The sequence below is a fragment of the Arvicola amphibius genome, chromosome 4 (assembly GCF_903992535.2).
Source record: "Arvicola amphibius chromosome 4, mArvAmp1.2, whole genome shotgun sequence".
Classification (NCBI taxonomy): Eukaryota; Metazoa; Chordata; class Mammalia; order Rodentia; family Cricetidae; genus Arvicola; species Arvicola amphibius.
In genome coordinates, this window is record NC_052050.1 from 84,870,188 (window position 1) to 84,886,222 (window position 16,035).

Consider the following 16,035-nt stretch of genomic DNA (forward strand, 5'->3'; position numbering starts at 1 on the left):
CACTACATATGAACAGATTTTCTTTTTCTGGAAAAATAGTTTACCAAGCAGAAAATACTTAGTGAGAACACTGACATTGTTCTACACTTAAAAACAAAAAATATCCTTTTGATGTCTGGCATAACAGGACCACTGGGAATATTGATTTTAACCCACATAGGCAAATTTCTGCCAGTAGAGGCTTGTCGCACCCTTTGCTCTGCAAAGAAAGAAGGTGGCCCAAAGTGACAGTAGGGTGACAGCCTCTCTCCATTTTGGAGATGTGAGTGGAGAGAACCCTACTGAGAAGGTGAGGGCTGCTTCCTCTGAAGCAGAGGGGATGCCTCCAGCCTTCTACAGACAATATGTTAAGCCCCAAATGCCATTCTCCACCCTGCCTTCTGAGGCTCTTATTTTATTGGCAGTGGGCTGGAAGGGATGGCAGAATTAGCATTCACAAACAATACCACACCAGAAGCGAGGGCAGCAAGACTAATGGGGAAGACCCTGAAGGCTCCCTCTTCAAAAGCAAGTGGCTAGGCAGGGGCCCGGAGTATTGATGGGGCAGCCTTAGATCACCTCTGCTTAGTAGGCATGGTTAGAGATGAAGAGAGATTCACTGGCTGCGGCTCCAGACTGACCACTTGGGGTGTAGTTTCCTTGATAAACGAGGCTGTTGGCCAGGGCTCGTTTGATGTATTCCTCCTGGGCAGCCTTCAGGTTCTCCTTCTTCCCGCCTCAGGCCTTCAGAGCAGAGGCCTGCAGGTCTCGACCATAAGAGAAAGTCGAGGCCCATGGCTTCAGCAGCGGGCACTTGTTGATAGCATTGAGGTTGATGGATGCCTCTTCCTCGCTTTGCCCTCCAGACAGGAAAGTGACTCCAGGGACAGCAGGGGGCACTGTGCAATGAAGTGCTGTGACAGTTGCCATGGCAATCTTCTCACTGGAAAATTTCTGGGTACAAGCATGGCCTGGGGTGACCAAGTTGGGCTTCAGCAATGTGCCTTCTAGATAGACATAGTGGTCACTCAGAGCCTTGTAGACAGCAACCAGTTGAAGCGTTGTCTACTGGCTGCTGTCTACAAGGCTCCTATTTCTTCCTTCCCCATGTCTAATGTAGACTTTTTTTATATCCACTAAAACAAAATGAGACAAAGGAAAAAAAAACAAGGAGGAAGGTAGGTTATAACTGCCCTTGTTCTCAGTCTGCTGTGGTATGTTGTTTGGGAGAAATTGTTGGAAAAGAAGGGACATTTTATAGCCTTCTTAGATAACCACAGAGACTATTATTATTTTTATTATTATTATTAATTATTATATTATGCCAAAGCATGTTAGTTGTACTACAGAGCTCCACATGTATCTATGAACTTCTCATACACTTCCTTATTGAAATCCTTAGATCTGACATGAACTTTCAGTGGGTATTTTTACCCAGCCACAATTTTCTAACATCATACTTGATCATTTGGAAAATATTGACTTTTGCCTGAGTTATGCAGATCTCCCAGATGTTGACATATCCCATTATACAATATGAAGAAATCATATCCATTAATATTACCACCAATCTGATCAAGAGACTGTTGAAGTCTTGGGGAAATGCCAAGCTCACGAGTAGCAGATACAAATTTTTCAAAATTCTAATTTTTGCTCCAACACCCAAATTTTATCATTGACATCAAGTCCTGTCAGTTGTTTTCCTTGAAATGACAGGCTTGCTTTGTTCACTTTTTTTAAAAGAAAGTGTCTGCCAAGACTTAACAACTAGTGTGCCTGTCAGTCATTTCTTCAAGAAAAAAAATATTGTTCCACTCAAAAGTGACTAGTTCAACTCACAGCTCAAACAGCTGCACAAGTGCTTTTCCTTAGGAATGCAAGATGCTACGTTTTATGTGTATATCCCATTTGGTCACAGAAAATGTTTTAAATGTATGTGTCCTCAAGGGTCCAGATTTAACAAAATTCACACCACTTACTACCTCCTCATAAATATTAAGGAAATAAGCTTTCCCCCTGCTTAAGTATGGTGTCGAAGCAGGCAATGACAGTTGAGGACTAATGTCTTGATTTATTCGGAGGCGTTGGCAGAGCCACCACTGCACCGTCAGTACAAACGTTAACTTAGTGAAAATGGCAAATAACATATGAAAATAGTTTTGACTCTGTAGACCTCATGAAAGGTTCTCTGGGTCCCTGAGGCCCAGGGACTGCACTCTGAGAAGCATTGAGCTAAAGTGTAGAAGGACCTTATTAAAATGCAAATGCCCATCTGGATGGGTGGGTAAAAGCATAAACTCTTGGCAGTCATTGTCAACTTTGTGAGGAGGCAGAAGGGGTTTCAGCAAGTGTGACCCTCACCTTAGGAGTCCAAGACAGCAGATGGCAGAATCCTAGATTCCTCACTTAGGAAGCTCTATAAAACTTGGGTTCTTCAAGGGCTTCTTCGTCGTCGTCGTCGTCGTGTCTTCTTCTTCTCTTCTTTCTTCTCTCTTCTTCTTCTTCTTCTTCTTCTTCTTCTTCTTCTTCTTCTTCTTCTTCTTCTTCTCCTCCTCCTCCTCCTCCTCCTCCTCCTCCTCCTCCTCCTCCTTCTTCTTCTTCTTCCTCTTTATCTTCCTCTTTATGAAAGTAAAATTGCCCAAACAAAATTTTCTCTAGGAGTGCCTTGTGAGTTGCTAGTGAAAGCATGCTTCTCATCGGTTAGAGAATGTACCGTAGCAATGTATCAGGAAGACACAGACACAGTGTATTCTCTGAATAGTACCCAGACAAACAAAGGGTTAAAGATCACCTTTAGTTTTACATTGACTCATTCATGAAATGTTGGATAATCACCTAGTGCATACCACTCTCCAATTTTATACTAAGAAAACCACAACATAGTGGAGAATATTCAAATGGATTTTGATCTCGGGCTTGTACCTGCTGTGTCATATGAGGTATGCCTTTTAAATTCTCTGAGTTTTATATCTTTATTTGAAAGGGGAAGATAATGCTTCATTTAAAAAAATGTAAAATGTGGTCAATGCAGTTTTTAATGGTAATTTAAAATAATTTAATTTGTGAGTCTTAAAAAATATTTATTTCTGTTGTGGTATTTTCCTTCATCTGTGTACCATGTGCATGCCTAGTGCCCAGAAGAGGCCAGAGGAGTTGCAGATAGTTTTGAGCTGCCACCTGGGCCCAGAACTGAACTTCGGTCCTTTGGAAGAGCAGTCAGTGTTCTCACACTGAACCATCTCTCTAGCATAAAATAAACGTGTCTTTTTTCCTTTAAATTTAAAAATAGATTTATGTATGTATGTCTGTGCATCAGCCTGAAGATCTCCTGGGCAATAGATCTCCTGGGACTGGAGTTATAGGCAGCTGTGAACTGCCATGTGGGTGCTGAGAATCAAATCCCAGTCCTTTGGAAGAGCAGCCTAGGGCTCTTAACTACTGAGCCATCTCTCCACTCCCTGGGGGCGCATGATTCATTTAATGTATCTTGGAAAAAAATGGCATTACATGGAGGAAGGAATCTCTTCTGATCATGAGTTTGTAATGTAAGTCAGTGATAGAACACTTGTCTGGGGTTTAATTTCAGCATTGCAAAAATGAATCAATAAGCTGAACAAAGACATCAACAATAGATATGCTTAAGTTGATAAGCAAAACTTCAGCCCTTCATAAAGAACTACAGGCAACTAAAGAACACATCAATCAGGAGAAATAGTCTTCCCAATGGAAGAGCACACCAAGTGGATATACAATACCAAATTGTCAGCCCAAAACGTGCACGTGAACAACATTATTTAGACTGAGTAGGTTATTATTAGGAATATATATGAATACACATATGCATATATGCATGTAACAACAATTAATGAACAAAGAGGTAAACTTGAAAGAGAGCAAGGGGGTATAAAGGAGGGTTTTGAGGGAGGAAAGGGAAGGGAAAAGGATCTAATTATAATCTTAAAAGTAAAAGAAATAATAAAAAATAAGATTCAAATTAATTTAAATTAGAAGATTAACATCTGTGTATTTTTGACGAGTTCTGGTGTATACTGTATTAATATAATAACACAGTGACACACAGTAGGTACCCAACAACTCTTAACTCTTAGGATTTTGTGGTAGAATAGATTTACCTCCAACAAAAGCTGGAAAGATGATATATCACACAATAAACCAGAAAAATAAGCAAGAGAGAAGAGCCTTTAGTTCAACACCAAATAGAACAGACATCATCAAGGCTTGAAGTTGGATGAAAGGTTCCTTGTCATTTAGAGACCCCCCTATAGTGAAACCATGGTAACAGTATCCTCGGTTCTCAAGATCTAGCCTCTTACCTTTAAGCCTTGCTGGCAGTAATTGAGTTGTATAAATGACAAATTCTATGGGCCAGAGCAAATGATTCGGCACAGTCCTGGTTGGGTGTGATGAGCAGAATGCAGGGGAAATAAGGGATCGTAGTGGTTAAGAACATGTTGGGGCGGAGCAATGAGGGAGTATCCAGGACTTGATGTAGAGTATCTGCAGGTTATAATTTGGAATGAATATTCATAGACATACACACCCGAAGTAATACAAGGAGAACCTCAGAGACTGACAACTGGTTTCCCAGGCCTGTTAGAGGAGCCAAGATGATACTGAGTGTCCAGAGCACACGCCTTCTCTCTCCACCAGATCATAGATCATGCGCATGGAAAATACTGCGGGATTCACAGGCTAAACTTCTTTCTGGATTTGACTTGGAAGCTTGCTAAGAAGGCAGATGATCCATTTGGTGGTGAGTTTCTATATATGCTATGAAAATTTAAAACAAATATTCTTCATAGTCTTCGTTAAATCCCAGGAATGACGGACACTCCCGTACCCATGAATTACTTTACCTAACAACCCTACAGGATTAGAACGGCCATTTTATAGGTAGAGAGACTGAAGCAAGTTTACTTATGCAGAGCCCCTCCGTTCATAAGGAGTAGATTCCCAAGAGCCATAGAATCAGCTTCCAGCACCCGGATGCCTAACCATTCAGTTCTTCCACCATAAAGAAGGAACTGTTTATTCAGTCCTGATAACAATGACCAGTGGTGACACAGCAAGAGAGGGGACAGTGCTCATTGTCCAGGTAATCTTTACTCCACAAGGTAAGACTCAGAGAGGCCGGTTGATGGCTCCAGGGCTAAGAGTGCTTGCAAGCACGAAGACCTGAATTGGAATCCCCAACATCCACCTTTAAAAGGCCAGGCATGGCTGTGGATGACCATAACCCCAACACTGGCAGGCAGAGACAGGAGGAGTCCAAGATCCCACTGGCCAGCCAGCCTAGCCTAAATGACAAGCTTCTGGTTTAGTGAGAAACCCTGTCTCACAGCAATGAGGTGGTGATTGACAGAGGAGATTATGCTTCTGCCTTTACAAGTGCAGGTGCCTGCCCCCCCGTGTGCTCACATGCATGTGCCGTATCACACCTCACCCACACACTCATCCACACCCCCGCAGACCCTCCACAGGGATAGTTTAAGTAACTCAGTTGTTATTGATATTAAATAAAAATTTAACAGCAGTATGTTTCAGTTCTCAGCTCAAATGCCGAAGGACCATCTGAACTCTATTTAAAGGGTAGGTGCCTCAGTAGACTAGGCAGATGAGAGTGCGCTATCCCTTCTCCTAGCCGGATCTTGCTTGCTCTTAATTTCTCATTCTTCCCTCAAACTTGGTTGTCACACAACCTCAGCTATGAATGAGGTCTCCACCTTCAGGACGTCTCTGACCATACAGTAAACTGCTGAAGGAAAGATGCAGACAGCAGGGAAGATGTAGACGGCATTTACACAGGGATGCTCAGCAAGAAACAAATTCTTTAAGTGGGTTCGAAATTCTTGTTTACATAATCCTGCGTAAGCAATTAGCCTCCAGAAGCCACTGAGGATGACAGTCATCTCTCAGATACTCTCTTGTCCTAGTATGTCCAAATAACGGTCAGTTCTGAAGCCACCTGCTTACCTGGCTAGTAGATTTCAGAAAGAGAAGTTCAGAGAGGTCATCTTGACTTGGAACAGGGTGTCTTCTAAGTCTGGCTACAAGTTAGAATTACGCAGAAAACATTAAAAGACACAATCTCTCTCTCTCTCTCTCTCTCTCTCTCTCGCTCTCTCTCTCTCACACACACACACACACACACACACACTCACACCCCAAACCAACACCTGGAACTCAGGTTGCACCACGTGCAATTCTGCAATCAGATTCCCGGGTGTAGAGCCTTACCATCATTTATAAAAATTACCCACATCTGCAGGACTCTTTTATGATGCCTAGGTCAATAGTCAATTATGCATATACAAATTCTTCTGCATAACCAGAATTTACCATTTCCATAACTTTATGGCTACTGAAAAAGACTTCCTAGGAGAAGAGGCACTATCATATGACAGTAATAGGAGAAAAGTCAAGACTTTGGAGTCCTGGGTTGAAATTCTCATTCAATGGGTTACTGATACCATACAACTAGGTTCAGTCGTTCTCAGTAGGAGCTCACACCTCTGTCTCCTCACTACAGAGTGGGTCCATGAATGTTGTAGATTCTTTCTCTTTCTCAAGCTCTTGTCTCGTGACCATGAGGAATGAGGCACATGGACCACAAGGAGCAAGCAATGCAGGGGAGATTTTTATTAAGAAAAAAATAAAAATGAAAGAGAAACTTCCTAGCTAATGGGGGAGGGACCTAAAGGGGTTCCTAGCAGAGGCCCTTGCTTAGAGGTTACATGTGCTTTGAGAAAGGAGAACAGACCAGACTTTATATATCAGTGAGGCTAAAATCTTGAAGACCCTCCATTGAATAATGAAGTCTGGCGTTAGTCCTAGTGGGCCATTTAGAAACCAAGGTCTAGAACACCTATTGTAAGCAGGAAGGGGGACGTGTTATGAAGAGGTAGCTCTAGTGTTCAAGCTAGTTAGCTGGTGGCATTTCAGCTCCTGCAGTCCCGCTAGATGATTGCGTGCTGCCACTCCCCTGTGGGACTCCTTTGTCCCTTTTCCATCTGCCTATTGTAGGATCTGCCTGTCTCCTGTCTCATTAATGCCTCCTTTGAAGGAAGGTGTGGTCTGAGATAAGAAAGTCTATAATTATAACTATGCAGTACAGAGCGGGTACATCATAGGGACTTGTACATATTCTCCCCACCGCAGCCTAATATCAAGGCAACCTGTAGGCAGAGATTGCTTGTTCATTTCCTGGATGCCCAATTCCGAAATAATTACATAGAAACTGTATTATTACAACACTGCTTAGCCTATTAGTTCATGCTTTTTATTGGCTAGCTCTTATATCTTAAATTAAGCCATTTCTATTCATCTGTGTATTGCCAAATGGTTGCGGTCCACCGGTAACGTTCTGTGTGGCATCCGGCATCTGCCTCCTGTGGTGGCTACATGGCTTTTCCTTGACTCTGCCTACTATCTATCTCCATCTCTATCTATCTCTATCTCTATCTCTATCTCTATCTCTATCTCATCTCTATCTCTCTCTCTATCATCTCTATCTCTATCATCTCTATCTCTCTCTATCATCTCTATCTCTATCATCTCTATCTCTATCATCTCTATCTCTATCTCTATCTCTATCATCTCTATCTCTATCTCTATCATCTCTATCTCTATCTCTCTCTATCTCTATCCCTATCATCTCTATCTCTATCTCTATCTCTATCTCTAGCTCTAGCTCTAGCTCTAGCTCTAGCTCTAGCTCTAGCTCTAGCTCTATATGTATATATCTTCCAGCCTGGCTATGTTATGCCCTGCTATAGCCCAAAGCAGTTTCTTTTATTAACCAATGGTAGTAATACATACTCACAGCCTACAGAGGGGAATCCCATACCAGCAGCCCATCCTGTGAGGATTGAGATGCCTATGAGGTTGGGGATCAGCATCTGAGACAAATTTGAATACATCACTTGAATTACTGTGGACTCGATTAATTCATACAAGCAAGAGACCCAGTCTAATTTCTCTTTCCTGGCTGATCACCATGACAGATGTGTGAAGAGCAGGCTTGGGGGGGTCAATAAGAATGGGAACAAGAGACTGTGTAAAAGCTTTGTACTGGTAAAAGATGACAGATGTTTAGAATGGGTCTTGCAGGAGAGACTAAACTCAGATTCTCTTTCATACTCAGCAATGGGATGCATTGGAGATTTCTGCTTACCAGCAAACAAGGAAATAATGTGATGGAGGAATTCTCCCATTTAAGCCAATCCTGATGTCATCTTGTGCATTTGATAGAGACAAGATAGGGTGCTCACACACCTTTTCTCAGGTTGGATGAATTTGTTAGAGTCACTTGCTGAATTCAGGGCAATATTTACCTATGTATTCTGGTTTATTAGAAAAAATATTCATAAGGATACTGTTGAACCATGGAAGAAGGGAGGCAAAGAGCAGGGTATAGCAAAAAGGAACTGGAACTTCTATGTTCTGCTTGTGTGAGGAGCCCTTCAGGAATCTCTATGATTTCCCATCAATGAGCAACTAAACCTTCAGATCCTTCCCCGCTGATCCCCACCGCTGCTATTGGCCTTGTGTGGATATATGAAGAGCATGTTTTTATGATACCACGTAGCCCAGACTAATAAGTGACTTGTTCCTGTGAGTGACAGACAGACAGAGATCTATTTATTGTGTGATATGTAATGTATGAACTGAGAGTTGATATCAGTAATTGAGATTAGGATAAAAAAAAATCCATGTTTGCTTTGTCCAGGACTATCAACGAAGTGGGACTGTCTGGCAAATTGATACTGACAATGAAACTACTGTGCCACATGAATTTATAATTTGTTAATAAATTTATAATTTGTTAATAAATTCTGAACTTGTGAAAAGACACAAGTGTGTTCATCTAAATTGTTGACATCTATATTGTTGACATAGTACACGCATGATAATTAGTGTGCCAAGAAATAGGGGTGAACCAAAGACAAATAGGTGTTTAATAGTCACAAAGAGATATTGTGACTATGGGGGAGAACTTGTGGGTTCATGAGAAAGAATGTGAAGCTTTGCACAACCCCCAAGCTTATGATCTGGGTTTCTTGGTAAATGAAATACAGATCAGCTTATTAAGATTTAAGCAGATTTTGGACAACAATTGAGGGCTAAGATTTGGCTATATCGACTTGCAGATTTGTGTGAATTATTTATGTTCAGAAAACACAAAGATGAGCATATGGATATGATGTTCCAAAAAATAAGAGTAGATAGGTAACACGTAGTTGTAAATCAATCTTTATAGAAGTGGTGTGAATCTATAAGGATAGCAAGAGTCACCTATACAAGACTATGAAGGAAAACTAGCAGACTAGCAGAAAAGCAAAGGGATTAAGGATCACATTACTGAAGAACATCCACTCTGATTCCTATACATTGTGTATTTCCCAAGGGCAGACACTTCTACTGCTTGCCACATGATAGGTGTCTATTAAATTGATGTGGGATTCCCCTCTGTATGCTGTGAATACCATTAATGAATAAAGAAACTGTCTTGGGCCTGCTCAGGGAATAGAGGTAGGTGGGGTAAACTAAACTGAATGCTGGGAGAAGGAAGAAGGAGTCAGAGAGAAGTCATGCAGCCCCGCTAGAGACACCAAAACTTTATCCAGTAAGCCACAGCCACATGGCGACACACAGATTAATAGAAATTGGTTAAATTAAGATATAAATGTTAGCCAATAAGAAGCTAGAGCTAATGGGCCAAGCAGTGATTTAATTAATACAGTTTCTGTGTGATTATTTCAGGTCTGAGCTGCCAGGCGGCTGGGAAACAAGCAGCCTTCCTCCAACACTAAATATTGAATGCAAATAAATGGATCAATCAGTGCTGGGTAGGTTTATGTCAGCTTGACACAAGCTAGTGATTTGGGAAGACATTTGGAAATCAATTGGGGAGATGCCTCATCAGATTGGCCTATGGGCAAGTATGTGGCACATTTTCTTAATTAGTGATTGATGTGGGAGGGCATAGCCCATTGTAGAGGGTGCTACACCTGGGCGGGTGGTCCTGGGGCATAAGAGAAAGCCGACTGAGCAAGCCTTGCGGAATCAAGCCAGTAGACAGCGCTATTCCAAGACCTGTGTTTCAGTTCCTGCTTTGAGTTCCCTTGATGATTTCATTAAGTGATGAACTGTGATGTGAAAGTATAAGCAAAATGTGGTGGTTTAAAAGAAATGACCCCCAACGGGAGTAGCACTATTAGGAGGTGTGGCCTTTTTGGAGTATTACAGTGGACGTGGGCTTTGAGAGCTCATATATGCTCAAGCCCAATGGGACAGTACACTTCCTGATTTGGATCAAGATGTAGAACTCTCCAGCACCATGTTTGCCTACGTGCAGCCACACTCCCAGCCACCATGCTCCCTATCATGATGATAATGGACAGAACCTCTGGAACTGTAAGCCGTTACCTCAATTAAATATTTTCTTTCGTGAAGAGTTGCCGTGATCGTGGTGCCTCTTCCCAGCAATAAAAACCCTCAGACACAAAATAAACCCTTGCCTCCTCAACTTGCTTTGTGGTCATGGTGTTTATGTCAGCAATAGAAACCCTAAGACAACGTCATCAACGAAGTGTGTGAAATACGAAATATGAAGCCATGCTGCTGAATATCCATGGATATGTTTGTTTTGATGGTGTTGCGGAAGTAGAGCGTTCAAGGAAGACTGAGTCCCTGAAGAAATGCTCGGACTCTCAGTCGCCCATGGCTCACACTGTCTTTTACCTGAGGAAGTTTCACGATGTTCAGGCTTCCATACAAACAGGTATTTAAGGCATTAAGAAAAGCAAAATGGATTAGCTTAATTACACACTTTCAACCCATTGGTTTGATTTAATGAGGTTCATTTCCCGAGACACTTTAATCAAGATGCAAAATTATGCTCTTTGAAAAGGACTGATTTTTTTTTTCCTTAGAGACCAAGATGGAATCTGAGTTTTTCTCTGATAGCTGTGATCTCTGAAGTCTCCCTGGTAACCTCTTCATGTCCCCGCGAACCAGGGCCTCTCTCCTCTTAAGATTTGGTGAACTCTCCCCTTACTTCTTGTACAGCCATGGCTCCCACAAGGGAGAGAACAGGGAAAAGCGTTCCCTTTAGTGGCTTCCTTCAAAATATTGACCACTTAGCTGGTTTGGATTTTGCAAATGAAAGCATATTAGAGACTCAAGGGGGAGCTGTTGAGGCGCCCTGCAAAAAATAAAAATAAACATAGCATTTATGAGGAAGAATGCTGCCGCCATGGGGAGGAATGTCCCGTATGATCTGTTTCCTTCTCTGGGTGGGCAGGGTGGAAGGACACCGATAGCTTCCAGGCCAGCATGGGTTGAGTCTCGCGCTGCTCCAAGTCATAGTCAAGGCACCTTGAACACATTGCTGTGTCGCTTCACATCCCAGTTTCCTCACCTATAAAATGAAGAGAATAATGTTTCCCTTCTTCGAGCTCTCTTTAGGAAGGAGGAAATGACCTAATGCATAGAATGACGTTAACACAATACCTGGCCTAAACTGAGTATTGAGGAAATAAATACTAGCATACTTAAAATGTATCTCAGGTGGCTTTATCTTTCCAGTCAACAGTTATGAATATAATATAAGCTTAATTTAACATTCTGGGTTACTCCAAAGTTGTCTACAACCATTATGAGCTCAAAATGGGGTTTTCTCGAGTAGTAATCACCATCCTCGCGCTCTCTAATTACTCTCTGACGCTTTTAAAAGTCCAAGTCACATATGACAACCATAAGCAACCATGTTCAGATTAAAATATATGCATGCATCTTTGCCAGAATGTCCCTTAGCTACCAGAAGATGAAGAAAACATGCTCATCATTCCGAATGAGAGTCATGTATCCAAGGTGTCTCCATCCTATTCTTTGGATTCGCAACTATATAGTCTATTGGTGCGATTTAATTTACATTTGTAAATTAAAAGCCTGACTGCCTGAAACATCTTCAAGGAAAAGAAATAAGAGGTACATGATCCATACTAGTCATTAATATTCCACACAGGGTCCTATCCAAGCACCATTTTGGAACTATAAAGGTAGATATTTTTTTGTTATATTAGTAAAGTGTTTCTCCTGAAGACCTCACTGAGTTCCTTCTGGGAAATGAATGCCAAAAGAGGCATTAGCAACAGCAACAAAATGTTTAATGAGTGAGAAGAGTTGAAATCATGTTGTAAGTATGTGGCAGAGGGCTTATTAAGAAGGTAATTTTGTTGCTTAAGAAAATATTTTGATAAATAGATTTGGCACAAGAGCTAGGACCCAGTGTCAAAGGAGAGAGCTCCGTGAAAATGAGGGGCAGGAATGTATTGTTATGAGAAGAACAGAGACACTAAGGGAAAGAGTGAGAAGAATTTGGGATAGTGGCTCACAGCTGTAATCCCAGTATTGGAGACGGGGCGGCAAAGGGTTGAGAACTTGAGGTAATCAGGACTGCATGTTATTCAGCTTCATACCAACTCGAGTTACAAAGCAAGACATTGTCTCAAGAAACAGACAGGAAAAAACAGCCGGGGAAGCATGCAAAATTTAATAGTTCAAGGAGAAAGATGACCACTAAAAAGTTCCTAGTGGAAGAATAGATGGATGTGGGATTTTAAAAACCACAGCGCTAAATATTTTACTTCCCAATAGTCTGTGTGGCAGTGGAAATCGTCAGTTGCTACCATTGGTCAACTCTGCCACACACCCAATGGTACCCATGTGTGGTACAGAGGATTCGAGGAAGTGAGTTCTGTGTGAAGATGACCAGATGGAGACCTGAGAAGACAGAAGAGCATGAGGGAGTAAGAGTTCTACAAAGTTAGTAACCCATCCAAACCTCACCTTAAAAGCAAATCCCTAGGAATTCGCCGAAACCTAGGGTTGGGCTGTCAAATTCCCACAGGATGTGGCATCAGAGGTTTTAGCCAACTTTATTTAAATCTCAAAGGGATGGAATGTCCTCAGTTGATCCGTGGGGTACACTGAATATTGCCACACATATCTGGCCTGGAAGGAAGGGACCAGGTGGATCTATGATCTGTAGTGCAGTATCCGGAGGAAGATTTGGGGAAAACAATTAAATAAAACAAGAAGCTTATTCCATGCACTTCCAGAGGGCAGAATCAGAGCTAATATTCTCAATATACTGGTCATTTCAAGTTTGCAGCTTCTCAGGGACACAGAACTGTTCTTTGGGATAAAGACTCTTCTTATTGGAAGTCTCAGCAGTTCCAGAGATAGTCAGCAGCTTGGTAGATGCTCTGAGATCGGCCCAAGATCATGTAGTATGGAGAGAGAGAGAGAGAGAGAGAGAGAGAGAGAGAGAGAGAGAGAGAGAGAGAGAGAGAGAGAGAGAGAGAGAGAGAGGAGGGAGGGAGGGAGGGAGGGAGGGAGGGAGAGGGAGGGAGGGAGGGAGGGAGGGAGGGAGGGAGAGGGAGAGGGAGGGAGGGAGAGAGTTTCTTCTTAGAGGTTCATGAGGCAGAAAGAGGTTCTCTGCCATAAGATTGGTATTCTCCAGTACATGCTTGCTGTCACACTGTCTCTGAATCAGCCATGAGGGTGGGAAAAGTAAGAATATAGAAAACAGATCAGTTCTAGAAAATAAATTATCAGAATTCCAGGAATTGCCACAATTCAACCAAAATGGAGGCTTTTACAAAATGGCATGGTACTGGTTCACAGGAAAGATTTTCTAAGATCAAGTTTCTTTAACAGAGCTTTATGAACATGATGCATTTGTCTCTCTCCCTCCTTGGAATCTTCTGCAAAAAATGTTTTTCTCTAAACTAGGTTGTATCACAGAATTCTAAAGTTCTTATTTAATGTGAAGATTTGGCTTATACATTTTGGTAAGGCCAATGTTTCACCTAGGACTATGGTGGACACTGGATGCTATATGATCAAAATATCCTAAACAAGGAAGACACAGTCTAGAGGATTCCATAATCCTCTAATATGTCTGTGTCTGTCTAGGTGACCAACAATATTAATTGCCTATAACATGGCTGGTATATTACATAATTAAGGAATCCAATTATCCCATTAAAACTAATTGCTATTTACCATATTATAAGTGGGAAATTCAAAGTTACAAAGGTTAGTAGGTGCTGACTAAATGTATGAATTTGGATGATTAACTCTCTTGGCTTTCATTTCTTCACTGCTACAAAAATAACATCAAAAGTGTAGAATATTTTTTATGTTGACCGCAGAATTAAAGCAGGTAATGCAGTTGGTATTTCAGTGGGGGCAGCCATACTGTTATCACTGCCAATGCTGACGGCATTCCATATGGAATGTGCTGTCTTCAGAAGGCGTAAGGTTTGCACAGAATGGGGCAGGCTGTGCAGTGCAGTGAGCTCCATGTCCTGTTCTTTATGTATTTAGAACATGAAATCACAGGATCTGGGAAGACAGGTATGTAAACCTTTAAGGTGATGTGATCTCATCTCAAGCGTCAGTAAACGTGGCAGTCAGTCCTGCCATTAGGGATGTCTCTATGAAGACAGAGGAAGAGTAAATGTTCCATGACCTTAGTGAGCTTTTGTTCACTCCAAATTTGGGGAGATCTGATGTATTTTCTTTCCTCTGCTGCAGGGAGAGTGTGTGACTGGGAGCGTGTAGAGCAGCTAGAGGCCACAGAGAACAAGAATGTTTATCTTCTAGAAATATAAAGAAAGGATATTCTAGCCACAGTCTAATAAATACAATAAAATATAAGCAATAGTTAAAACTAGGAATAGATATTCCCATGGTTAATAGACCATTGGTTAAAGCATTTAAGAAGGATTCTCACTAGTCTTCACTATTCCTCCAACCTTTTCTGATTGTTTTAGTTACAGGAGTTTCTAAGCCTAACTGGAAAAAAAAATGTTTATTTTCATTTATATGCCTGTAAATTCTCAGTGAGGTGCTAAGTAGGTAGATATATTCTATCCTTCCAGGAGGGTTAATAGTTACCACACAACACAACACAAGATGAGCTGGACATAGAGGCATAATCTATAATACCCATACTCAGGAGGTTGAAGCAGGAGGATTGCTGAAAGTTTTAGGATCATATGGGTGATGAAATACATTTTGGCCTAGCCTGTGCTACAGTCTTTGAACTGACTTTGTCTTAAAAACCCAAACAACAAAAAAACTTTTAAAAAAGAAAACACCAAATCTCCATAAGATCAAAATTTATAGACCTTACCTTTACCAGTGAAGAAACAGATATTTGCCTTCTGTTGGATTGGGTGATTTTTCCTGCTAGAAACATTCCAAGCTAACGTGGAGTTACTAGCAAATATCTAGGAAACATAGGCTCAAGTAGAATAAGCCTTCTGCAGTTTTCTTTCTATCCAGAGAGATTTAGCAATGGAGCAGCAATGGCTAAGATGCTCAGCAGCACATATCACACCATCCTATAGGTTTAGGGAGAGAAAATTTGTGTCTAGGTCTTGCCAAAGTTGGGCTAAGAAAACATGATACACGAACTTCCAGAAGCCGGCAGAAGGAGGTCCTGGTCCTTGCTTGCATGTGATGGTAAGACAAAAGCAGCATGGTTTTGTTTGATCTCATTTCTGTAGCCCAGAAAAATCGCAGCCTCTAACATTAGATTCAGATGCTCCCATATTCTTGTACCCCAGGAACCTGGAGAAAGCAGATGAAAGTCCCTTAGAATTACTAGAACAACAGCACAGTAGCCATCAGGCTATAGTCTAGGATTCATTCCAACATATGATGCCCAACACACAAGGATAACTTCCAAGAGGACTACTGAGAAGACATAAGAGAATATTTAAAAAAATCAACAAATGATAGGAATTAAAAATCTTTGGTGTGATAATCAGGTATAGATAGCAAAAGCCATCAGTCCTCCATCTTCACAAGCATAAAAGTTGAACTTAATGTTCTTAGCAAAGAACTAAGAATTATAAATGGATTTCAGGTGGGAAAACAGGTAGACAAGATAGAATTTTCAAAAAGGAACCCATAGTTGGTTTCAATGATGTGCTAAGTATAGCCGAAGACAGAATG

At 41.4% G+C, this 16,035-nt stretch overlaps 1 pseudogene; it reads right to left on the bottom strand.

Annotated features, from left to right (window-relative positions):
- Positions 1-564: 564 nt before the first annotated feature.
- Positions 565-7,919, bottom strand: LOC119811519 (annotated as a pseudogene).
- Between the last annotated feature and the right edge of the window lie 8,116 nt (positions 7,920-16,035).